The 24,762-nt window shown below is 46.5% G+C and overlaps 1 protein-coding gene across 2 annotated transcripts in view; it reads right to left on the bottom strand.

Moving 5' to 3' along the window:
- TLK1 (tousled like kinase 1) overlaps positions 1-24,762 on the bottom strand; it is a 618,148-nt gene that overhangs the window by 311,247 nt on the left and 282,139 nt on the right. The gene's annotated exons all lie outside the window — the stretch shown is intronic.

The following is a 24,762-nucleotide window of genomic DNA, read 5'->3' on the forward strand; positions in this document are numbered from 1 at the left end:
ACATGTATATGTTGTCTTTTTAGAAAGGCTGTGACTAATGCTAAGCACTTTGTGAATACCCTTGGAGCTGTTGTTATTCCGAAGGGTAACACTTTGAACTGATAGTGCTTTCCTTGAATAACAAACCTGAGATATTTTCTGTGCGCCGGATGGATGGGTATATGAAAATACGTATCCTTGAGGTCTAATGTTGCCATGAAATAGTGTTTTTGAAGTAGTGGGATAACATCCTGGAGAGTTACCATGTGAAAGTGTTCTGACAGGATGTAAAGGTTGAGGATCCTGAGATCCAATATAGGTCTTAGGATGCCATCCTTTTTGGGAATTAGGAAGTATAGTGAGTAAACTCCCGTCCCTACTTGGATTTTGTGGCACGGGTTCTATTGCTTGTTTGAGTAATAGAGATCTGACTTCTTCCTGTAACAGATTGATGTGTTCTGTGAATAATTTGTGTGGTTTTGGTGGAATGATTGGGGGAGTTTGTATCAATTCTAGGCAATAGCCATTGCGGATAATTGATAGTACCCAATTGTCTGTGGTAATGTTTTGCCAATTGGTGTGGAACTTTTGTAGTCTTCCTCCCACAGGGGAGGTGTGGAGTGGAAGGGAATGAAACAAGTCACTGTTTAGTGTGTTGTGAGGTTTGTTTAGCTGTTTGATATTTCCCTCTACTTTTGGGATACTGTCCTCTATATGTGCTCTTAAAACCACCTCGTTTGTATTGAGGTTGGTAGGCTGGTTTTGCCTGCGATGTGGATGCCTCTGCCGGTTGAGTCCTAAGTCCCCCTCTAAACTGAGGTTTCCAAAAGGATCCCCAATATCGTGTGGTGTATAGTTCACCCATAGCTTCTGCTATGCTGAATCCTTACGCAATTTTTCAATTGCAGTGTCCACTTCTGGGCCGAAAAGTATTTTTTTGTTGAACGGCATATTCAACACCGCTTGTTGGATTTCGGGTTTGAAACCCGAGGACCTGAGCCATGCATGCCTCCTTATTGTTACAGCAGTATTGACACTCCTGGCAGCTGTGTCTGCTGCGTCTAGGGCAGACCTAATCTGATTATTGGTGATGGCTTGTCCTTCCTCCACTATTTGCTGTGCCCTTTTTTGATGTTCCTTTTGGAGATGCTGAATTATATCTTGCATCTCATCCCAATGGGCCCTGTCGTATCTAGCCAACAACGCCTGTGAGTTGGCTATTCTCGATTGGTTGGCTGCCTGGGATGCAACTCTCTTCCCTGCAGCATCAAATTTCCTACTCTCTTTGTCTGGTGGGGGTAAATCACTTGATGACAGAGTTTGCCCTCTTTACGTTTTAGCATGCCAGGGAGCATAGGGAGCGACTGGTATGTTGAATGCGTGGAGGAGAGTGTATTAAACAAAAAATCGTCCTCCAATGTTTGTGTGCATGGTGAAACTATAGTATGCTGCAGCCCTAGCTAAAACTTGATTGTACCCTGTACTATCCTCAGGTGTGAAGGCTTAGAGGGATAGCAGTCTGGGTCGTTGTCGGGATGGGATCTGTATCAAAGATCCCATGGGTCTACATTGTCTTGTTGCGAGTCAAACGAATGTGATGGTGACTGCATTGGTGTAGGACTGGTAGTAGGAGAGCTATGCAGGTGTGGAGAGGGAGGAGGAGAAAATTGAGGAGGTGGTGGTCTCTCCTTTGGAACTTTAGCTGAAGGCTGTGTTGTGTCCAATTCCTCCTGAAAGGCTAATTTCCTCTTAGGTTTTAGAGGAGGAGCTGTTAAGATTCTGCCAGTTTCTTTGTGGATATGAATCCTGGCTTGCCTTTCATCCATTACTTCCAGTATTGGCTGTATTTGGGAGTCCTCCTCAGAAGTCTCACGGCTTTCTTTGAGTGTTTTAGAAAGTCCATGCTCCTCGGTGTAACCTGCTCTTTTCGGCTTGGAGGCTGGCTTTTTCGGTATCGAAAAAGATGGTGTTGTGGATGGTCTCCGCTCCAAAAGGGATTTCCGAAATTTCGACTCCGAAGAGCGGTGCTTGCTCGTCGACTCCAATGGTTTCGGAGGAGTGGCCATTTTCGTTGCCAAACTGGCAGTTTGGTCACCAGGTGTCTTCTTTCGGGTCAAGCAATGGCCTTCCGGCAGTGGCGTCCCCAGGGCCTTATGTTTCTGTCTTTGAGAGGGTACCGGGGCAGGCGTACTCACGTGTTGTCCTGCTGTGACCGGTCTGTCTTCCTCAGATTCCTGGTCGGAGTCAGATCCTCAAACGGAGACTGCTGTCTGCATGATCTCTTCCTTTTCGACGTCGAGATGTTTGGAGTTTTTTGACCCCATCTCAAGCCTTTGTGCTCTTCTGTCCCGAAGTGTCTTTTTTGATCGGAAGGATCGGCAGGCCTAGCAATTTTCTTCCTGATGATCTGGGGAAAGGCAAAGATTACAGACAGTCTGTATAAGGGAATTTGGCATGGCACAGAGGACAGAATCGGAATGAAGTCCGATCCATGAGGCTTCCTCGCGGTCAGCCTGACCAGGCCCGAGTTGTACGTGCGCACCCCGAAGGGCGAGTAGAGCTGTCTCTTCTGACGGTACCGAAGTGTCGACAGAAGATTTTACCCGATCGATCCAATACCGACAAAAAAAAAAGAAGCGTTTTCAAAGTTTTCCGAATCGAACTATCAGAGCGAAAGGAAACACGTCCGAACCAGACGGCGGAAAGAAAACAATCTAACATGGAGTCGATGCCCATGCGCAATGGAGCCGAAGAGGAGGAATCACTCGATCCCGTGACTCAAAAACACTTCTTCGAAGAAAAACAACTTGTGTAAGGAAATGCCTCCTTGGCATGGTTACCCCCTGACTTTTTGCCTTTGCTGATGCTAAGTTTTGATTTGAAAGTGTGCTGAGGCCTGCTAACCAGGCCCCAGCACCAGTGTTCTTTCCCTAACCTGTACTTTTGTTTTCACAATTGGCACACCCTGGCATCCAGGTAAATCCCTTGTAACTGGTACCCCTGGTACCAAGGGCCCTGATGCCAGGGAAGGTCTCTAAGGGCTGCAGCATATCTTATGTCACCCTGGGGACCCCTCACTCAGCACAGACACACTGCTTGCCAGCTGGTGTGTGCTGGTGAGGACAAAACGAGTAAGTCGACATGGCACTCCCCTCAGGGTGCCATGCCAACCTCACACTGCCTATGCAGTATAGATAAGTCACCCCTCTAGCAGGCCTTACAGCCCTAAGGCAGGGTGCACTATGCCATAGGTGAGGGCACCAGTGCATGAGCACTGTGCCCCTACAGTGTCCAAGCAAAACCTTAGACATTGTAAGTGCAGGGTAGCCATAAGAGTATATGGTCTGGGAGTCTGTCATGCACAAACTCCACAGCACCATAATGGCTACACTGAAAACTGGGAAGTTTGGTATCAAACTTCTCAGCACAATAAATGCACACTGATGCCAGTGTACATTTTATTGTAACATACACCCCAGAGGGCACCTTAGAGGTGCCCCCTGAAACCTTAACCAACTACCCGTGTCGGCTGACTGCTTTTAGCAGCCTGCCACACTCGAGACATGTTGCTGGCCACATGGGGAGAGTGCCTTTGTCACTCTGTGGCTAGTAAAGCCTGTACTGGGTGGAGGTGCTTCACACCTCCCCCTGCAGGAACTGAAACACCTGGCGGTGAGCCTCAAAGGCTCACCCCCTTTGTTACAGCACCACAGGGCACTCCAGCTAGTGGAGTTGCCCGCCCCCCCTCCGGCCACGGCCCCACTTTTGGCAGCAAGGCCGGAGGAGATAATGAGAATAACAAGGAGGAGTCACTGGCCAGTCAGGACAGCCCCTAAGGTGTCCTGAGCTGAGGTGACTCTGACCTTTAGAAATCCTCCATCTTGCAGATGGAGGATTCCCCCAATAGGGATAGGAATGTGACCCCCTCCCCTTGGGAGGAGGCACAAAGAGGGTGTACCCAACCTCAGGGCTAGTAGCCATTGGCTACTAACCCCCCAGACCTAAACACGCCCTTAAATTTAGTATTTAAGGGCTCCCCAGAACCTAGGAACTCAGATTCCTGCAACCTAAGAAGAAGAGGACTGCTAAGCTGAAAAAAAACCCTGCAGAGAAGACTGAGACACCAACTGCTTTGGCCCCAGCTCTACCGGCCTTTCTCCCCACTTCTAAAGACACTGCTCCAGCGACGCTTTCCGCAGGGACCAGCGACCTCTGAATCCTCAGAGGACTGCCCTGCTCTAGAAGGACCAAGAAACTCTTGAGGACAGCGGCTCTGTTGACCCAAGACTGCAACTTTGTTTCAAAGGAGCAACTTCAAGACAACTGCGTTTCCCGCCGGAAGCGCGAGACTTGCTACTCTGCACCCGACGCCCCGGGCTCGACTTGTGGAGAAACAACACTTCAGGGAGGACTCCCCGGCGGATACAAGACTGTGAGTAGCCAGAGTTGCCCCCCCTGATCCCCCACAGCGACGCCTGCAGAGGGAATCCTGAGGCTCCCCCTGACCGCGACTGCCTGCTTGCCAGATCCCAACGCCTGGTAAAGACTCTGCACCTGCAGCCCCCAGGACCTGAAAGATCGGAACTCCAGTGCAGGAGTGACCCCCAGGAGGCCTTCTCCCTTGCCCAGGTGGTGGCTACCCCGAGGAGGCCCCCCCCCCCCCCCCTCGCCTGCATCGCTGAAGAGACCCCTTGGTCTCCCATTGATTTACATTGGAAACCCGACGTGTGTTTGCACACTTCACCCGGCCGCCCCCGTGCTGCTGAGGGTGTACTTCCTGTGCTAACTTGTGTCCAAACCCCAGTGCCTACAAAACCACCCTGGTCTGCCCTCCGAAGACACGGGTACTTACCTGCTGGCAGACTGGAACCGGGGCACCCCCTTCTCCATTGAAGCCTATGTGTTTTAGGCACCATTTTGAACTCTGCACCTGACTGGCCCTGAGCTGCTGGTGTGGTAACTTTAGGGTTGCTCTGAACCCCCAACGGTGGGCTACCTTGGACCCAAACTTGAACCCCGTAGGTGGTTTACTTACCTGCAAAAACTAACTAACTCTTACTCCCCCCAGGAACTGTTGAAAATTGCACTGTCTAGTTTTAAAATAGCTATATGTGATTTATGTGAAGACTGTATATGCTATTTTGGTTATTCAAAGTTCCTAAAGTACCTACCTGCAATACCTTTCATTTAAAGTATTACATGTAAAATTTGAACCTGTGGTTCTTAAAATAAACTAAGAAAATATATTTTTCTATTCAAAAACCTATTGGCCTGGAATTGTCTTTGAGTGTGTGTTCCTCATTTATTGCTTGTGTATGTACAACAAATGCTTAACACTACTCCTTTGATAAGCCTACTGCTCTACCACACTACCACAAAATAGAGCATTAGAATTATTTCTTTCTGCCACTAGCTTACCTCTAAGGGGAACGCTTGGACTCTGTGCATACTATTCCTTACTTTGAAATAGTGCATACAGAGCCAACTTCCTACATTGGTAGATCAGCGGTGGGGTACAAGACTTTGCATTTGCTAGTACTCAGCCAATACCTGATCACACGACAAATTCCAAAAATTGTCATTAGAAATAGATTTTTGCAATTTGAGCTATTTTTCTAAATTTGTAAAAGTCCTGCTAGGGCCTTGTGTTAGTTCCTGTTAGCATTTCTTTTAGAGGTTAAAAGTTTTGTGAAAGTTTGAATTAAGTTCTAGAGATAGTTTTAGATTCATAAAAAGTATTTCAACTTTTAGAAACATAATGCCTGGTGCAGGTGAGAAAGTGGTGGAACTAGACCTCACACCTTACCTCCATATTAAGATGAGGGAGCTAAGGTCTCTCTGCAAAATAAAGAAAATCCCAATTGGCTTAAGACCCTCCAAACAACAGCTTCAGGAGCTTTTGGCAGAGTTTGAAAAAGCCAACCCCTCTGAGGATGACAACCCAGAGGATGATGATAGTGACTTGGAGGAGAATTCCCGCCTTCCAGTCCTAATTAGGGAGATCAGGGACCCTCAATCCCTAATTCCAACTGTGATAGTCAGTGATGCAGCTTCCCTCACAGGAGGGGCCAGCACCTCTGAAGTCACTGAGGATAGCCTCAGTGAAGATGACCTCCTGTTACCCAGGATGGCCAAAAGATTGGCTTTGGAGAGACAGCTCCTAGCCATAGAAAGGGAAAGACAAGAGATGGGTTTTGGTCCCATCCATGGTGGCAGCAACATAAATAGGGTCAGAGAATCTCCTGACATGTTGAAAATCCCTAAAGGGATTGTAACTAAATATGAAGATGGTGATGACATCACCAAATGGTTCACAGCTTTTGAGAGGGCTTGTGCAACCAGAAAAGTAAACAGATCTCACTGGGGTGCTCTCCTTTGGGAAATGTTCACTGGAAAGTGTAGGGATAGACTCCTCACACTCTCTTGAAAAGATGCAGAATCTTATGACCTCATGAAGGGTACCCTGATTGAGGGCTTTGGATTCTACACTGAGGAGTATAGAATTAGATTCAGGGGGGCTCAAAAAACCTCGAGCCAGACCTGGGTTGATTTTGTGGACTACTCAGTAAAAACACTGGATGGTTGGATTCAAGGCAGTGGTGTAAATAATTATGATGGGCTGTACAATCTATTTGTGAAAGAACACCTTTCAAATGATAAACTGCATCAGCATCTGGTAGACCTAGGACCAATTTCTCCCCAAAAAATTGGGAAAGAAGGCGGACCATTGGGTCAAGACTAGGGTGACCAAGACTTCCACAGGGGGTGACCAAAAGAAAGGGGTCACAAAGCCTCCCCAGGGGAAGAGTGTTGAGACATCCAAAAACAAAAATAGTAAAGAGTCTTCTACAGGCCCCCAAAAACCTGCACAGGAGGGTGGGCCCAGAACCTCTTCACAATCCAATTTTGGGTACAAGGGTAAAAACTTTGATCACAAAAAGGCCTGGTGTTGTAGCTGTAATCAGCCTGGACACCAAACTTGAGACAAGGCCTGTCCCAAGAAAAGTACCACTTCTAAATCCACTCCAGCTAACACTGGAATGGCTAGTCTCCAAGTGGGATCAACAGTGTGCCCAGAGCAAATCAGGTGTCACACTGAAGCTACATTAGTCTCTGAGGGTGGGATGGATTTAGCCACACTGGCTGCCTGGCCTCCTTACATGCAAAAATACAGGCAGCAGCTCTTAATTAATGGGACAAGTGTAGAAGGCCTGAGTGATACAGGTGCCAGTGTCACCATGGTGACAGAGAAACTGGTTTCCCCTGGTCAATACCTGGCTGGACAAACTTATCCAGTCACCAACGCTGACAATCAGACTAAAGTACATCCCATGGCTATGGTAACTTTAGAGTGGGGAGGGGTCAATGGCCTGAAACAGGTGGTGTTCTCCTCAAATATCCCAGTAGACTGTTTGCTTGGAAATGACCTGGAGTCCTCAGCATGGGCTGAGGTAGAACTGAAAACCCATGCAGCCATGCTGGGTATCCCTGAACTGGTGTGTGTCAAGACAAGGGCACAGTGCAAGGCTCAGGGTGAAAAAGTAGAGCTGGAGCCTGGAAAAAGGGCCCAGCCTACCAAGAGAAAAGGAAAGACAACTGTGAAACCAGCTGCAACACAACAACAAAAAGAGAACCTCTCTTCTCAGGAAGAAGTTCTGCCCTCTGAGGGAACTGATCTTATGGAGTTATAACCTTATCAGGTTGAGCTCTTAGGCCCAGGGGCACCCTCAAGGGAGCAGTTGTGTAAGGGACAAGCAACCTGTCCCTCTCTTGAAGGCCTTAGGCAGCAAGCTGCTGAAGAATCCAATGGCAAGAAAACTGGAACACATAGGGTCTATTGGGAAAATTGACTCCTTTACACTGAGGCAAGAGACCCCAAACCTGGTGCCACTAGGAGAGTGGTAGTGCCTCAGGAGTTTAGAGAGTTCATACTGACCTTAGCCCATGATATTCCTCTTGCTGGGCATTTGGGACAAACCAAGACGTGGGAGAGACTAGTGAACCACTTCTATTGGCCCAACATGTCCCAGAAAGTCCAGGAGTTTTGGGTCTCCTGTACCACCTGTCAAGCCAGTGGTAAGACAGGTGGACACCCAAAGGCCCACCTCATTCCACTTCCAGTGGTGGGGGTCCCCTTTGAAAGAGTGGATGTGGACATAGTGGGTCCACTTGAACCTCCCACAGCCTCAGGGAATATGTACATACTAGTAGTAGTGGATCATGCTACTAGATACCCTGAAGCTATTCCCCTTAGGTCGACTACTGCCCCTGCAGTAGCCAAGGCCCTCATTGGTATTTTTACCAGAGTGGGTTTTCCTAAGGATGTGGTGTCTGACAGAGGTACCAACTTCATGTCAGCATACCTGAAACACATGTGGAATGAGTGTGGAGTGACTTATAAATTCACTACACCTTACCATCCACAAACTAATGGTCTTGTTGAGAGATTCAACAAGACATTAAAAGGCATGATCATGGGGCTCCCTGAAAAACTCAAAAGGAGATGGGATGTCCTCTTGCCATGTCTGCTTTTCGCTTACAGGGAGGTGCCTCAGAAGGGAGTAGGGTTCTCACCCTTTGAACGTCTGTTTGGCCACCCTGTAAGGGGACCACTAGCTCTTGTGAAAGAAGGCTGGGAGAGACCTCTTCATGAGCCTAAACAAGACAGTGTACTATGTACTTGGCCTACGTTCAAGGATGGCAGAGTACATGGAAAAGGCAAGTAAAAACCTTGAGGCCAGCCAACAGCTCCAGAAGTTTTGGTATGACCAAAAGGCTGCAATGGTTGAATTTCAACCAGGGCAGAAAGTCTGGGTTTTGGAGCCTGTGGCTCCCAGGGCACTTCAGGACAAATGGAGTGGCCCTTACCCAGTGCTAGAGAAGAAGAGTCAAGTCACCTACCTGGTGGACCTAGGCACTAGAAGGAGCCCCAAGAGGGTGATCAATGTGAACCGCCTTAAGCTCTTCCATGATAGGGCTGATGTGACTCTGTTGATGGTAACAGATGAGGACCAGGAAGCTGAGAGTGAACCTCTCCCTGATCTCCTCTCATCAAACCCTAAAGATGGTTCAGTAGATGGAGTGATCTATTCAGACACCCTCTCTAGCCAACAGCAATCTGATTGTAGGAAAGTCCTGCAACAGTTTGCTGAGCTCTTTTCCCTAACCCCTGGTCAGACACACCTGTGTACCCATGATGTGGACACAGGAGACAAAATATTCAGACAGTCTGACCAAGTTAAGGAGAGCATCAAGGTGGAAGTCCACAAGATGCTGGAATTGGGAGTCATTGAGCACTCTGACAGTCCCTGGGCTAGCCCAGTGGTCTTAGTCCCCAAAACCTCACACCAAAGATGGAAAGAGAGAGATGAGGTTTTGTGTGGACTACAGAGGACTTAATTCTGTCACCAAGACAGATGCCCATCCCATTCCAAGGGCTGATGAACTGATTGATAAATTAGGTGCTGCCAAATTCTTAAGTACCTTTGACTTAACAGCAGGGTACTGGCAAATCAAAATGGCACCAGGAGCAAAAGAAAAGACAGAATTCTCCACACCTGATGTGCATTATCAGTTTACTGTTATGCCCTTTGGTTTAAAGAATGCCCCTGCCACCTTCCAAAGGTTGGTGAATCAAGTCCTTGCTGGCTTGGAGTCCTTTAGTGCCACTTATCTTGACAATATTGCTGTCTTTAGCTCCAGCTGGCAGGATCACCTCGTCCACCTGAAGAAGGTTTTTAAGGCTCTGCAATCATCAGGCCTCTCTATCAAGGCATCCCAATGCCAGATAGGGCAGGGAACTGTGGCTTACTTGGGACACCTTGTAGGTGGAGGCCAAGTTCAGCCACTCCAGCCTAAGATCCAGACTATTCTGGACGGGGCAGCTCCAAAAACCCAGACTCAAGTCAGGGCATTCCTTGGCTTGACTGGGTATTACAGAAGGTTTGTGAAGGGATATGGATCCATAGTGACAGCCCTCACAGAACTTACCTCCAAGAAAATGCCCAAGAAAGTAAACTGGACTGTAGAATGCCAACAGGCCTTTGACACCCTGAAACAAGCAATGTGCACAGCACCAGTTCTAAAAGCTCCAGATTACTCCAAGCAGTTCATTGTGCAGACAGATGCCTCTGAACATGGGATAGGGGCAGTTTTGTCCCAAACAAATGATGATGGCCTTGACCAGCCTGTTGCTTTCATTAGCAGGAGGTTACTCCCCAGGGAGCAGCGTTGGAGTGCCATTGAGAGGGAGGCCTTTGGTGTGGTTTGGTCCCTGAATAAGCTGAGACCATACCTCTTTGGTACTCACTTTGTAGTTCAAAATGACCACCGACCTCTCAGATGGCTGATGCAAATGAAAGGTAAAATCCAAAACTGTTGAGGTGGTCCATCTCCCTACAGGAAATGGACTTTATAGGGGAACACAGACCTGGGACTGCCCATGCCAATGCAGATGGCCTTTCCAGGTTCTTCCACTTAGAAAATGAAGACTCTCTTGGGAAAGGTTAGTCTCATCCTCTTTCGTTTGTGGGGGGGGGGGCTGTGTAAGGAAATGCCTCCTTGGCATGGTTACCCCCTGACTTTTTGCCTTTGCTGATGCTAAGTTTTGATTTGAAAATGTGCTGAGGCCTGCTAACCAGGCCCAAGCACCAGGGTTCTTTCCCTAACCTGTACTTTTGTTTTCACAATTGGCACACCCTGGCATCCAGGTAAGTCCCTTGTAACTGGTACCCCTGGTACCAAGGGCCCCGATGCCAGGGAAGGTCTCTAAGGGCTGCAACATATCTTATGCCACCCTGGGGACCCCTCACTCAGCACAGACACACTGCTTGCCAGCTTGTGTGTGCTGGTGAGGACAAAACGAGTAAGTCGACATGGCACTCCCCTCAGGGTGCCATGCCAACCTCACACTGCCTATGCAGTATAGATAAGTCACCCCTCTAGCAGGCCTTACAGCCCTAAGGCAGGGTGCACTATACCATAGGTGAGGGCACCAGTGCATGAGCACTGTGCCCCTACAGTGTCTAAGCCAAACCTTAGACATTGTAAATGCAGGGTAGCCATAAGAGTATATGGTCTGGGAGTCTGTCAAACACGGACTCCACAGCACCATAATGGCTACACTGAAAACTGGGAAGTTTGGTATCAAACTTCTCAGCACAATAAATGCACACCGATGCCAGTGTACATTTTATTGTAACATACACCCGAGAGGGCACCTTAGAGGTGCCCCCTGAAACCTTAACCAACTACCTGTGTAGGCTGACTGGTTTTAGCAGCCTGCCACACTCGAGACATGTTGCTGGCCACATTCGGAGAGTGCCTTTGTCACTCTGTGGCTAGTAACAAAGCCTGTACTGGGTGGAGGTGCTTCACACCTCCCCCTGCAGGAACTGGAACACCTGGCGGTGAGCCTCAAAGGCTCACCCCCTTTGTTACAGCACCACAGGGCACTCCAGCTAGTGGAGTTGCCCGCCCCCCTCCGGCCACGGCCCCACTTTTGGCAGCAAGGCCAGAGGAGATAATGAGAATAACAAGGAGGAGTCACTGGCCAGTCAGGACAGCCCCTAAGGTGTCCTGAGCTGAGGTAGACTGACTTTTAGAAATCCTCCATCTTGCAGATGGAGGATTCCCCCACTAGGGATAGGAATGTGACCCCCACCCCTTGGGAGGAGGCACAAAGAGGGTGTACCCACCCTCCGGGCTAGTAGCCATTGGCTACTAACCCCCCAGACCTAAACACGCCCTTAAATTTAGTATTTAAGGGCTCTCCAGAACCTAGGAACTCAGATTCCTGCAACCTAAGAAGAAGAGGACTGCTAAGCTGAAAAACCCTGCAGAGAAGACTGAGACACCAACTGCTTTGGCCCCAGCTCTACCGGCCTTTCTCCCCACTTCTAAAGACACTGCTCCAGCGACGCTTTACCCAGGGACCAGCAACCTCTGAATCCTCAGAGGACTGCCCTGCTCTAGAAGGACCAAGAAACTCCTGAGGACAGCGGCTCTGTTCACCCAAGACTGCAACTTTGTTTCAAAGGAGCAACTTCAAGACAACTGCGTTTCCCGCCGGAAGCGTGAGACTTGGTACTCTGCATCCGACGCCCCTGGCTCGACTTGTGGAGAAACAACACTTCAGGGAGGACTCCCCGGCGGCTACGAGACTGAGTAGCCAGAGTTGCCCCTCCCTGACCCCCACACAGCGACGCCTGCAGAGGGAATCCCGAGGCTCCCCCTGACCGCGACTGCCTGCTTCCCAGATCCCGACACCTGGTAAAGCCTCTGCACCCGCAGCCCCCAGGACCTGAAAGATCGGAACTCCAGTGCAGGAGTGACCCCCAGGAGGCCCTCTCCCTTGCCCAGGTGGTGGCTACCCCGAGGAGCCCCCCCCTTGCCTGCATCACTGAAGAGACCCCTTGGTCTCCCATTGATTTACATTGGAAACCTGACGTGTGTTTGCACACTGCACCCGGCCGCCCCCGTGCTTCTGAGGGTGTACTTCCTGTGCTAACTTGTGTCCCCCCCCGGTGCCCTACAAAACCCCCCTGGTCTGCCCTCTGAAGACGCGGGTACTTACCTGCTGGCACACTGGAACCGGGGCACCCCCTTCTCCATTGAAGCCTATGTGTTTTGGGCACCACTTTGAACTCTGCACCTGACTGGCCCTGAGCTGCTGGTGTGGTAACTTTGGGGTTGCTCTGAACCCCCAACATTGGGCTACCTTGGACCCAAACTTGAACCCCGTAGGTGGTTTACTTACCTGCAAAAACTAACTAACTCTTACTCCCCCCAGGAACTGTTGAAAATTGCACTGTGTCTAGTTTTAAAATAGCTATATGTGATTTATGTGAAGATTGTATATGCTATTTTGATTATTCAAAGTTCCTAAAGTACCTACCTACAATACCTTTCATTTAAAGTATTACATGTAAAATTTGAACCTGTGGTTCTTAAAATAAACTAAGAAAATATATTTTTCTATACAAAAACCTATTGGCCTGGAATGGTCTTTGAGTGTGTGTTCCTCATTTATTGCTTGTGTATGTACAACAAATGCTTAACACTACTCCTTTGATAAGCCTACTGCTCAACCACACTACCACAAAATAGAGCATTAGAATTATCTCTTTTTGCCACTACCTTACCTCTAAGGGGATCCCTTGGACTCTGTGCATACTGTTCCTTACTTTGAAATAGTGCATACAGAGCCAACTTCCTACAACTTGTAACACTCCGAACCCAATACTACACATGCCATCGAACACACATTATATATATATATATATATATATATATATATATATATATTCAAAAAACAAGATTCTCTTTCTGTTTTAGCAAGAGAAAACCGCACTCTGTCGTTGTGCCAAAAATACCTTAACTTTTAATACATTAGTGAGATCATAAACAAACAAACAGGAATCCCCTGACGCGTTTCGGTCTCACCAGACCTTGTTCACACCTGTGAACAAGGTCTGGTGAGACCGAAACGCGTCAGGGGATTCCTGTTTGTTTGTTTATGATCTCACTAATGTATTAAAAGTTAAGGTATTTTTGGCACAACGACAGAGTGCGGTTTTCTCTTGCTAAAACAGAAAGAGAATCTTGTTTTTTGAAAATATGGTTGTCCTGCCTCAAACCAGCACCACCGGAGAATTAAGTGCGCCGTAACACGCAGATCAGGACATCTTTTCTTATATATATATATATATATATATATATATATATATATATATATATATATATATTCACATGCTGTGCACATCCCGCCATCTAGTGTTGGGCTCGGAGTGTTACAAGTTGTTTTTCTTCGAAGAAGTCTTTTCGAGTCACAAGATCGAGGGACTCTTCCCCTTTCGGCTCCATTGCGCATGGGCGTCGACTCCATCTTAGATTGTTTTCCCCGCAGAGGGTGAGGTAGGAGTTGTGTATTATAGTAATAGTGCCCATGCAATGGAGTGAATATGTATGTACATAATGTAGTTTAAAGTGTTATATTTACAAATTTGCAAATGTTCAAGATCAACTTCGAAACGGCTACAGGCTCCCGGGGAGGCGGGTGGGCGCATGTGAATCTGCAGCGACTCATGCCACGAACAGATGTACACTGGGTAAGTGACATTTTCCGTTCGATGGCATGTGTAGCTGCAGATACACATGTTGTGCATAGACTAGTAAGCAGTTATCTCCCCAAAAGCGGTGGTTCAGCCTGTAGGAGTTGAAGTTGTTCGAAACAAAGTTCGTAATACTGCTTGGCCTACTGTGGCTTGTTGTGCTGTTAACACATTCACGCAGTAGTGTTTGGTAAACGTAGGAGGCGTAGACCATGTGGCTGCCTTACATATTTCAGTCATATGAATATTTCCTAGAAAGGCCATGGTAGCACCTTTCTTTCTAGTCGAGTGTGCCTTTGGTGTGATAGGCAGTTCTCTTTTTGCTTTGAGATAGCAAGTTTGAATGCATTTAACTATCCATCTAGCAATGCCTTGTTTGGAAATCGGATTTCCTGCATGAGGTTTTTGGAAAGCAACAAATAATTGTTTTGTTTTCCGAATTTGTTTTGTTCTGTCAATGTAGTACATTAACGCTCTTTTGATGTCTAATGTATGTAGTGCTCTTTCAGCTACAGAGTCTGGCTGTGGGAAGAACACTGGTAATTCTACTGTTTGATTCAAGTGGAACGGTGATATGACTTTTGGTAAAAATTTAGGATTTGTCCGTAGAACTACTTTATGCTTGTGTATTTGAATAAATGGTTCTTGTATGGTAAATGCTTGAATTTCACTTACTCTTCTTAGAGATGTGATGGCAATTAGAAATGCAACTTTCCATGTTAAGTATTGCATTTCACAAGAGTGCATGGACTCAAAAGGTGGACCCATGAGTCGTGTTAAGACAATGTTGAGGTTCCATGAAGGAACTGGTGGTGTTCTTGGTGGTATAATTCTCTTTAGGCCTTCCATAAACGCTTTTATGACTGGTATCCTAAATAATGAAGTTGAGTGCGTAATTTGCAGGTAAGCTGAAATTGCGGTAAGATGTATCTTAATGGAAGAAAAAGCTAGCTTTGACTTTTGCAAATGTAGTAAGTATCTTACGATGCCTTTGGCAGATGCGTGTAAGGGTTGAATTTGATTATTATGGCAGTAATAAACAAATCTTTTCCACTTATTTGCATAGCAATGTCTAGTGGTAGGTTTCCTAGCTTGTTTTATGGCTTCCATACATTCTTGTGTAAGGTCTAAGTGTCCGAACTCTAGGACTTCAGGAGCCAAATTGCTAGATTCAGCGATGCTGGATTTGGGTGTCTGATCTGTTGTTTGTGTTGAGTTAACAGATCTGGTCTGTTTGGTAGTTTGACATGAGGCACTACTGAGAGGTCTAGTAGTGTTGTGTACCAAGGTTGTCTTGCCCAAGTTGGCGCTATTAGTATGAGTCTGAGTTTGTTTTGACTCAACTTGTTTATCAGATATGGAAGGAGTGGGAGAGGGGGAAAAGCGTATGCAAAAATCCCTGACCAACTCATCCATCAACGCATTGCCCTGAGACTGATCTTGTGGGTACCTGGATGCGAAGTTTCGGCATTTTGCGTTTTCCTTTGTTGCAAATAGATCTATTTGTGGTGTTCCCCAACTTTGGAAGTAAGTGTTCAGTATTTGGGGGTGAATCTCCCATTCGTGGATCTGTTGGTGATCCCGAGAGGGATTGTCTGCTAACTGATTCTGAATCCCTGGAATAAATTGCGCTATTAGGCGAATGTGGTTGTGAATCGCCCAATGCCATATTTTCAGTGCCAGGAGACACAACTGTGTTGAGTGTGTCCCTCCCTGTTTGTTTAGGTAATACATCGTTGTCATGTTGTCTGTTTTGACAAGAATGCGTTTGTGGCTTATTATGGGTTGAAATGCCTTTAGCGCTAGAAATACTGCCAGTAGTTCTAAGTGATTTATGTGAAACTGTTTTTGCTGAGTGTCCCATTGTCCCTGGATGCTGTGTTGATTGAGGTGTGCTCCCCACCCTATCATGGAGGCATCTGTCGTTATTACATATTGTGGCACTGGGTCTTGGAAAGGCCGCCCTTGGTTTAAATTTATATTGTTCCACCATTGAAGCGAGGTGTATGTTTGGCGGTCTATCAACACTAGATCTAGAAGTTGACCCTGTGCCTGTGACCATTGTGATGCTAGGCACTGTTGTAAGGGCCGCATGTGTAACCTTGAGTTTGGGACAATGGCTATGCATGAGAACATCATGCCTAGGAGTTTCATCACCATTTTGACTTGTATTCTTTGTTTTGGATTCATGGCCTTTATTACATTGTGAAATGCCTGTACCCTTTGTGGGCTTGGAGTGGCAATCCCTTTTGCTGTGTTGATTGTCGCCCCTAAGTATTGCTGTGTTTGACACGGCTGAAGGTGTGACTTTGTGTAGTTGATTGAGAAACCTAGTTTGTGGAGGGTTTCTATGACATACTTTGTGTGTTGTGAACACCGTTCTAGCGTGTTGGTTTTGATTAACCAATCGTCTAGGTACGGGAACACATGTATTTGCTGCCTTCTGATATGTGCAGCTACGACTGCCAGGCATTTTGTAAAAACTCTTGGCGCAGTTGTTATTCCGAATGGCAACACATTGAATTGGTAATGTACCCCTTGAAATACAAACCTTAAGTACTTTCTGTGTGAAGGATGTATCGGTATATGGAAATATGCATCCTTTAGGTCTAGTGTTGTCATGTAGTCTTGTTGTTTGAGCAGTGGGATTACGTCCTGTAATGTCACCATGTGAAAGTGATCTGATTTGATGTAGGTATTTAATGTTCTGAGATCTAATATAGGTCTCAGACTCTTGTCTTTTTTGGGTATAAGAAAGTACAGAGAGTAAACTCCTGTTCCTTTCTGTTGAATTGGTACTAATTCTATTGCTCCTTTTTGTAGCAACGCTTGGACCTCTAGTCCTAGAAGATCCATGTGTTCTTTTGACATATTATGTGTTTTCGGTGGGACGTTTGGAGGGAATCTGACAAATTCTATGCAATAACCATGCTGGATAATTGCTAGGACCCAAGTGTCTGTTATTTCCTCCCAATGTTTGTAAAACTTTGTTAGTCTCCTCCCCCCACAGGTGTTGGGGATTTGTGACGTGGAAGTCACTGCTTGTTTTGAGGAGTTTTGGGACTTTGGAACTTCCCTCTATTTTTTTGGAATTGTCTCCCTCTATATTGCCCCCGAAAACTTCCCCGCTGATATTGGCTTTGATAAGTGGGCCTTGCTTGTGAGGTTGTGGCTTCTGTGGGTTGACCTCGAAACCCCCCCCCTAAATTGTGTCTTGCGAAATGTGCCTCTGCTCTGTGGGGAGTAGAGTGCGCCCATGGCTTTTGCCGTATCAGTGTCTTTAAGTTTCTCAATAGCAGTGTCCACCTCCGGCCCAAACAACTGCTGTTCATTAAAAGGCATATTCAGCATGGCTTGTTGTATTTCCGGCTTGAATCCTGACGTACGCAACCATGCGTGTCTCCTTATTGTTACTGTAGTATTTACAGTCCTTGCAGCTGTATCTGCTGCATCCATTGCTGACCGTATCTGATTATTTGAGATACTTTGTCCTTCCTCCACCACTTGTTGTGCCCTTTTCTGGAACTCTTTGGGTAAGTGTTCTATGAAATGCTGCATTTCGTCCCAATGAGCTCTATCATATCTTGCCAGAAGTGCTTGTGAGTTGGCAATGCGCCATTGGTTTGCTGCTACCCTTTTCACCGCAGCGTCGAATTTGCGACTCTCCTTGTCTGGAGGTGGAGCGTCTCCCGAGGTGTGAGAGTTTGTGGTTGTTGGGGCAGCTCGCAAGAGAGCAGAGTCTGGTGTTAACTGCTGCGTAGTATAAACAGGGTCCGTTGGCGGTGGCTTGTACTTTTTCTCCACCCTTGGAGTTATTGCCCTGCCTTCAACAGGATCCTGAAATACTTGTTTGAAGTGTTTTAGCATTCCAGGGAGCATAGGTAAGCTTTGGTATTGGCTACGAGTGGAGGAGAGTGTATTAAACAAAAAGTCATCCTCAATCGGTTCTGCATGCAAGGGGACGTTATGAAAAGCAGCTGCCCTTGAGACCTGCATGTAGGATGTACTGTCTTCAGGTGGCGAAGGTCTCGCAGGGTAACAGTCTGGGCTGTTATCTGATACCGGGGCATCATGAAGGTCCCATGCGTCGGAATCATCTTGACTCACTGCAGTATGAGTCGGGGATTGCATCAATGGTGGAGTGGCTACCGGTGATGTGTGCATTGATGGTGGTGGAGATGGTGGCGGAGTTGTTTGTTTTGCCACCTTTGCCTGTGGCTGCTTGTCCTTTTCTTGAAAGGCAAGCTTTCTTTTCATTTTAATTGGGGGGAAGAGTGCTTATCTTCCCTGTGTCCTTTTGAATGTGGAGCCTCCTTTGAGTGTAGTCTGGCTCCATTGATTCAAGTTCTTGTCCGAACTTATGTCCTTGCATTTGGGAGGACAACCCCTGTTCCTCTTTGTAGGAACCTGTTTTCGGTTCCGAGGCTGGGTGTTTCGGAATCGAAACCTTTTCGGTCGCCTTTTTGGGCTCCGACGAAACCTTCTTTATTTTCGGCGTCGTGAGGTCTCGGTGCCGACCCATTTCGGTGCCACTGTCTCGGTGCCGAACTTGCACAGAGCCGCTGTCTCGGGCCCGATTGCTGTGTGCCGGTATCTCGACCGGAATCGGATGACTTCGACACAAGCGTGCCCTTTTTATGTGCCGATGATCGGTCACCTATTTTTCGGGTTAAGCCATGGCCTGTTGGCTGTGGCGTCCCCTGGGCCTTTGTGGTCTTCTTGTGAGTTTTATGTTTCGACGTCTTACTCACGGTTTTCGGCGTTTCTTCGGGCTCAAGCTCGTCTGAGTCCGACTCCTGAATGGAGAAGGTTTCTTCTTCGTCCTCGAAATGCCCTTGTCCTGTCGGCGCTGACGCCATCTGCAGTCTTCTCGCTCTTCGGTCTCTTAATGTCTTCCTCGACCGAAATGCTCGACAGGCTTCACATGTATCTTCCTTGTGCTCTGGGGACAAACACAAGTTACAGACCAGATGCTGATCTGTATACGGATACTTGTTGTGACATTTTGGGCAGAATCGGAATGGGGTCCGTTCCATCAGCCTTGAAGAGACACGTGGCCGGGCCGACCAGGCCCCGACGGGGGATCGAAAAAACCCCAAAGGGCCACCGGAGCTCTTCTAAAGTCGGTGTCGATCTGTTGTAACTAACCCGATACCGAACGCAAACAATACCGACGATTTTTCCAAGATTCTAACTAACTTTCCGACCCGAAACACGGAGCGAAAAGGAACACGTCCGAACCCGATGGCGGAAAAAAAATTAATCTAAGATGGAGTCGATGCCCATGCGCAATGGAGCCGAAAGGGGAGGAGTCCCTCGATCTCGTGACTCGAAAAGACTTCTTCGAAGAAAAACAACTTGTAACACTCCGAGCCCAACACTAGATGGCGGGATGTGCACAGCATGTGTATCTGCAGCTACACATGCCATCAAACATATATATTCATTCACCACCAGTTCTCTTGTAGTTGCAGCTTCAAAGCAATGCATATACTTCAACTGACTCGTTTCAACTGTAGCTTTTAGGCAGCAATAAAAAAGTCAAGTAACTCTTGCGATTATGTTTCTACTACAAAAGGGTCTGACTTGTCTAGTGGCAGTTTTGATGCCATAAGGTACCGCAGAAGGTTTATATGCATACTGCAAGGATCAAAGCTGCATTTTATGTAAATAGCCGAGTGGATTAGTAAAGCCAGCCACTACCTGCGCTATAATACAAATGAAATGTATGTGCAAGGAGGGCTATGGAAAGATGAAGAGCACTTTAGCTGTGTGGTAGTGAGGGAATCTAAGGAGGAGGTCCTGGGATTGGGAGCACAGATAATGATTGTTGGACTGGGCACCAGAGGCGCTAAAGACTGACTACCGGTATGTGACAAGGTGAATTAATAGTATGTCTTTTTTTTGTTTTCTTTGAGTGTCTTGAGAGAACGTGCTAATTGGGAGAAGAAGCAAAGGTAAGGTGACTGACCTTTACTGTTGCACACATCTCACACACACACACACCCACCAACAATTTTGTGACTGTCTACGTAGGCTAGTGTTTTAGAGCAACAGTTTAGCCAGTAGCAGAGACAGCGTCTTATTGGATGACTGCTGCTCAAGCCCTAACTCGGGTTATAAAGGACAGCTCTGACGTACGATCAGAGACTGAGACAGCAGATACTGAGACAGCATCTGAGTGATAGGAGAATGGCAGACTCTGGGAGTGATTTTTCCAACAACTCCTCTTCCAGTAATTCTGAGGGAGGTGATGAGGGCAGTCCTGCTGTGCCTTCGCAAGCACAGTCTGTGCAGCGGTACAATAGCAGGTTAGCCCAACCCAGAGTGCATGTGGCGGCAAGCACAGAGAGAGTGCTTTCTTAGGAGCTCCCCAATTTAGTTCAGCCCCAAATTCCACAGCCCAAATCGTAGTGTGGAGACCTCAAAATTATCTATCACAAAATAACCTGGTTTTATAAGGGAGGCACCTGCATTTTTGATCCCGGGCTCGGCGGCCTTATAGGGAAAACCTACCAAACCCAGACATTTCTGGAAACTAGACACCCGGGTGGATCAGGCCAGGGTCAACAGTTGCCATCATGTTAAGACTACCATTGTGTGATCCATTCCTGACAGGCACTAGTCCTTCCCACACAAGTGAGGTACCATTTTTATCGGGAGACTTCAGGGAATGCTGGGTGGAAGGAAATTTGTAGCTCTCAGACTTTTAGAACTTTCGGTCCCCGAAATGTGAGGAAAAAGTATTTTTTTTGCCTAATTTTGAGGTTTGTAAAGGATTGTGGGTAACAGAACCTGGTGAGAGCCCCACAGGTCACTCCATTCCGAATACCCCTAGGTGTCTAGTTTTCAGAAATGTCCATGTTTGCTAGGTTTTCATAGGTGACGGCTGAGCTAGAGGCCAAAATCCACAGCCAGGTACTTTCCAAAAAACATGTCAGATTTCAGTGTAAAAATGTGATGTGTCCATGTTGCGTTTCCCGTCGCACGCACTAGGCCTGTCCACACAAGTGAGGTACCATTTTTATCGGAAGACTTGTGGGAACACAGAAGAACAAGTGTTATTGCCCCTCGTCCTTCTCTACATGTTTTCCTTCCAAATTTAAGACAGTGTGTAAAAAAAAAAGTCTATTTGAGAAATGTCCTGTAATTCACATGCTAGTACGGGGACCCCGGAATTCAGAGATGTGCAAATAACCACTGCTTCTCAACACCTTATCTTGTACCCATTTTGGAAATACAAAGGTTTCCTTGATACCTATTTTTCACTCTTTATATTTCACCAAATGAATTGCTGTACACCCGGTATACAATGAAAACCCATTGCAAAGTGCAGCTCATTTATTGGCTCTGGGTACCTAGAGTTTTTGATGAACCTCCAAGCCCTATATATCCCCGCAATCAGAAGTGTCCAGCAGACGTAACAATATATTGCTTTCAAAGATCTGCCATAGCTGGAAAACGTTATTGAAGAAACCGTGGGCAGAAATGGCTGGTTTTGTCACCTCAATTTCGATTGTTTTTTTTATTTCAGCTGTTATTTTCTGTAGGAAAACCTTGTAGGATTTACATAAATGACCCCTTTCTGAACTCAGAATTTTGTCTACGTTTCAGAAATGTTTAGCTGTCTGGGTTGCAGCATTGGTTTCGCACCCATTTCTGTCACTAACTGGAAGGACTCAAAGCACAAAAAAAATAGTAAAAATGGGGTATGTCCCAGTAAAATGCCAAAATTATGTTGAATAATGTGGTTTTCTTATTCAAGTCTGCCTGGTCCTCAAAGTTGGTGATTTTAGCACCGCAACGCCTTTGCTGATGCCATTTTCAGGGGAAGAAAAAACACATGCTTTCTTCTGCAGCCCTTTCCCCCCCAATTTTCTGGAAAAAGCTTAATTTTTGTTGTATTTTGGCTAATTTCTTGGTCTCCTCCAGGGGAACCCACAAACTCTGGGTACCTTTAGAATCCCTAGGATGTTGGAAAAAAGGACGCAAGTTAGGCGTGGAAAGCTTATGTGGACAAAAAGTTATGAAGGTATAAGCGTAAACTATCCCAAATAGCCAAAAAATTATCTGTGTTGGTGCGGAAGGCTTCTTTAGTCAAAGATAAACTGAACAGAACCATCAAGATTCTTGGCCAATGGAGCATACGTCAGCAAATCAGGATGCAATAAAAAGGTGCTGGAATGAAAATGGTATAAATGAAGAGTGAAAGAATTGCACTTGTCTTTTGAAGAAACTTAATCATAGTGCCATCCAGTGAATGATGGCTGTGAGTCATATGCATGTGGAGGTAGATTGTGAAATTTGGAAAGGAGAGGAAAATCTAGGTATGGTCAGTGCAGAAGTGGTATGAGAAGTCAAAGGACGAAATTAGATCATGAGAGCTGGTGTAGAGAAAAAAAAAGAAAAAAAAAAAAAAAAAAAAGACGTCCAAGGACTGATCCTTGTGGGACCTCACTAGAAGAAGAGTAGCTACTGAAGTCTGAGTCCCAGGAGACTAAAGAAGCGGCCAGAGAGGGAAAAAAACAATATAAGTGTTGGGCCAATGATGCCAAGTGAAGTGAATGAAGGGAGAAGAGTAATGTGGGTTGGACCACTGTATCAACGGTAACAAAAAGCTATAAAAATATGAGAATTTAAGTTGGATGCACGCTTGAGTTATTTGAGTGGACTGGAGGTTTTTAAAGCATGATTTTAGGGTGTCAAGTAGGATAGAGAATAGGTATAGTCAAAGGTAGCTAAAGAGGATTCCTTCAATACTACTGAAAAGGAAGATTAAGATCAGGGACAACAGAAAACCAGAGAGAAAGCATTGGGTTTTTCCAAGTAACATAGGTCAGCTGCCCATTTGAAGAAAGTAGGGGAATCTGCCTTTGAGGATAGAATGAATGAAAAGAGGTAGGGCAAAGTAGACACTTGTGGTAAGCGATGTGTTTAATGACCCAATGGTTGAAAGTATCATATGGTATGCAAGCTGGATTTTCAATTTTGATTACAGGAATGAGCTCCTGTGGCAAAGTTGTCATGACCTGTGAGAGAAACCTGGTGGGCTGGGTTTATAAAAAAAAGGAGGGATAGAAGCTGTTCAGATCTTTTCCAGTGGTTGTAAATTAGCATTAGAAATAGACAACAATGGCATTGGCTGATAGGGTTGGCACTGTAATAGAAGGATGTGAGGAGTGTGTTAAGTCTCCCAGGATGTAGATTAAGAGATGAGATGATAGTTTCAAAGGAGGTTGATTTGGCATTACCAAGAGCAGTTAATAATGTGTGTAGCGCATATTGTTTCTTCAAAAGTCCTGAGGAAGTGGGAAGGAAGGTGCACAGTTGGTACATAGTACTGAAAGTGTGACTAAGTGTAGAGTTAAAGTGCATGCGGTGCGCACAAGTGGAACAAGGTGGTTGTGAAGTTGGTAAAGGAATACTAGGAGAGTGAGGGGAGTATTTTCTCTTACAGACCTCCATTTGTAAGAGGAGGAAGTGCTTCCATAATATGGACAGTCATATGTATGATCGCATCTGGTAGTGATGAAATGGTGGGAAGTTTAGAGTGGGATAGTGTGTTAGAAAGGAGTAAGATGATTAGCAGGTTTGCCAGGTCAGTGTGTAGGTGTGAGATGCACATTGATTAATAAGTGTCCACAAAGAGGTAGAGAGAAGAGGGTGTATTGTAGTTGGCTGCTGTGTGCAAGCCTAAAGTCTCAAAGTCTGATATACAGTGGGGGGGTTGTAATTGACTCACAGATTGTATGGAATTCTTCAAAGAAGTGATATATATTACCTCATGGAAAGATTAACAGCCTCATTACGAATCTGGCGGTCCCACCACAGGACTGCCAAACTTGTGCGAAAGACGCCACCACAATGGCAGTGACGTTCCCCTGTGCATATTATAATGTTCTTGCGGGAACATTTTAATACAAGCTCTCATCAGGCTGCCCGACGGGAACAGTGCTATGATAAGAGAGCCGAGGCCAATACCACAGCACCGTCTGAATGCACACTGTTTACAGTGCAGACAGTGCACATTCCGAAGGTGTTGAGGAGGGGGGTACCCATAGGCATGGGCAGTGCGGGAGCCCACCTGTGGCCCCCAGCATACCCTTACCGCCAGCCTTTCCATGGCGGTGCAAACACCATGGAAAGGCTAGCGGTGAGTGGTGTTGTAATCAGCCAGAGTTCATCAGCACCCTGGCTGAGCACAACCCCAACCACTGTCACCACCTCAGGAACAATGTTCCTGCTGGGGACGGTGATCTCCAGGCAGGCCCTCCCGCCAAGCTGGTAGTGGCAGTCAGAACCGCTGGAGTGTGGCGGTCCGACCGTCACCGCAAGTGTGCTAGTCCTCGGACTGCCACACTCTTAATTAGGCCCTAAGTTAGGTTTGCTTTGAGCAGTGTAGTGATTGCTGTGCACTTGTACTCAAAGAATGATGGAATTCAGTATGATGTTTGTGTAAGTCTAGACGATATGCCAACGCAGTCACTTTTTTGTGGCTGCAAGGAGAAAATTAAAATGACGCAAGGTCGATGACAAGATAGGAACAACAATGGATCCATTATTTAAGTATGATACGTTCAACGCTTACGTGGCAACAGGCTAGTGGTTTTTAGTGGGTCGACTGAATATGTAATCTGCTAATCTGAAAAAGGTCAGGATGGAAAGGGTTATA

The sequence above is a fragment of the Pleurodeles waltl genome, chromosome 3_1 (genome assembly GCF_031143425.1).
Source record: "Pleurodeles waltl isolate 20211129_DDA chromosome 3_1, aPleWal1.hap1.20221129, whole genome shotgun sequence".
In the NCBI taxonomy this organism is placed as follows: Eukaryota; Metazoa; Chordata; class Amphibia; order Caudata; family Salamandridae; genus Pleurodeles; species Pleurodeles waltl.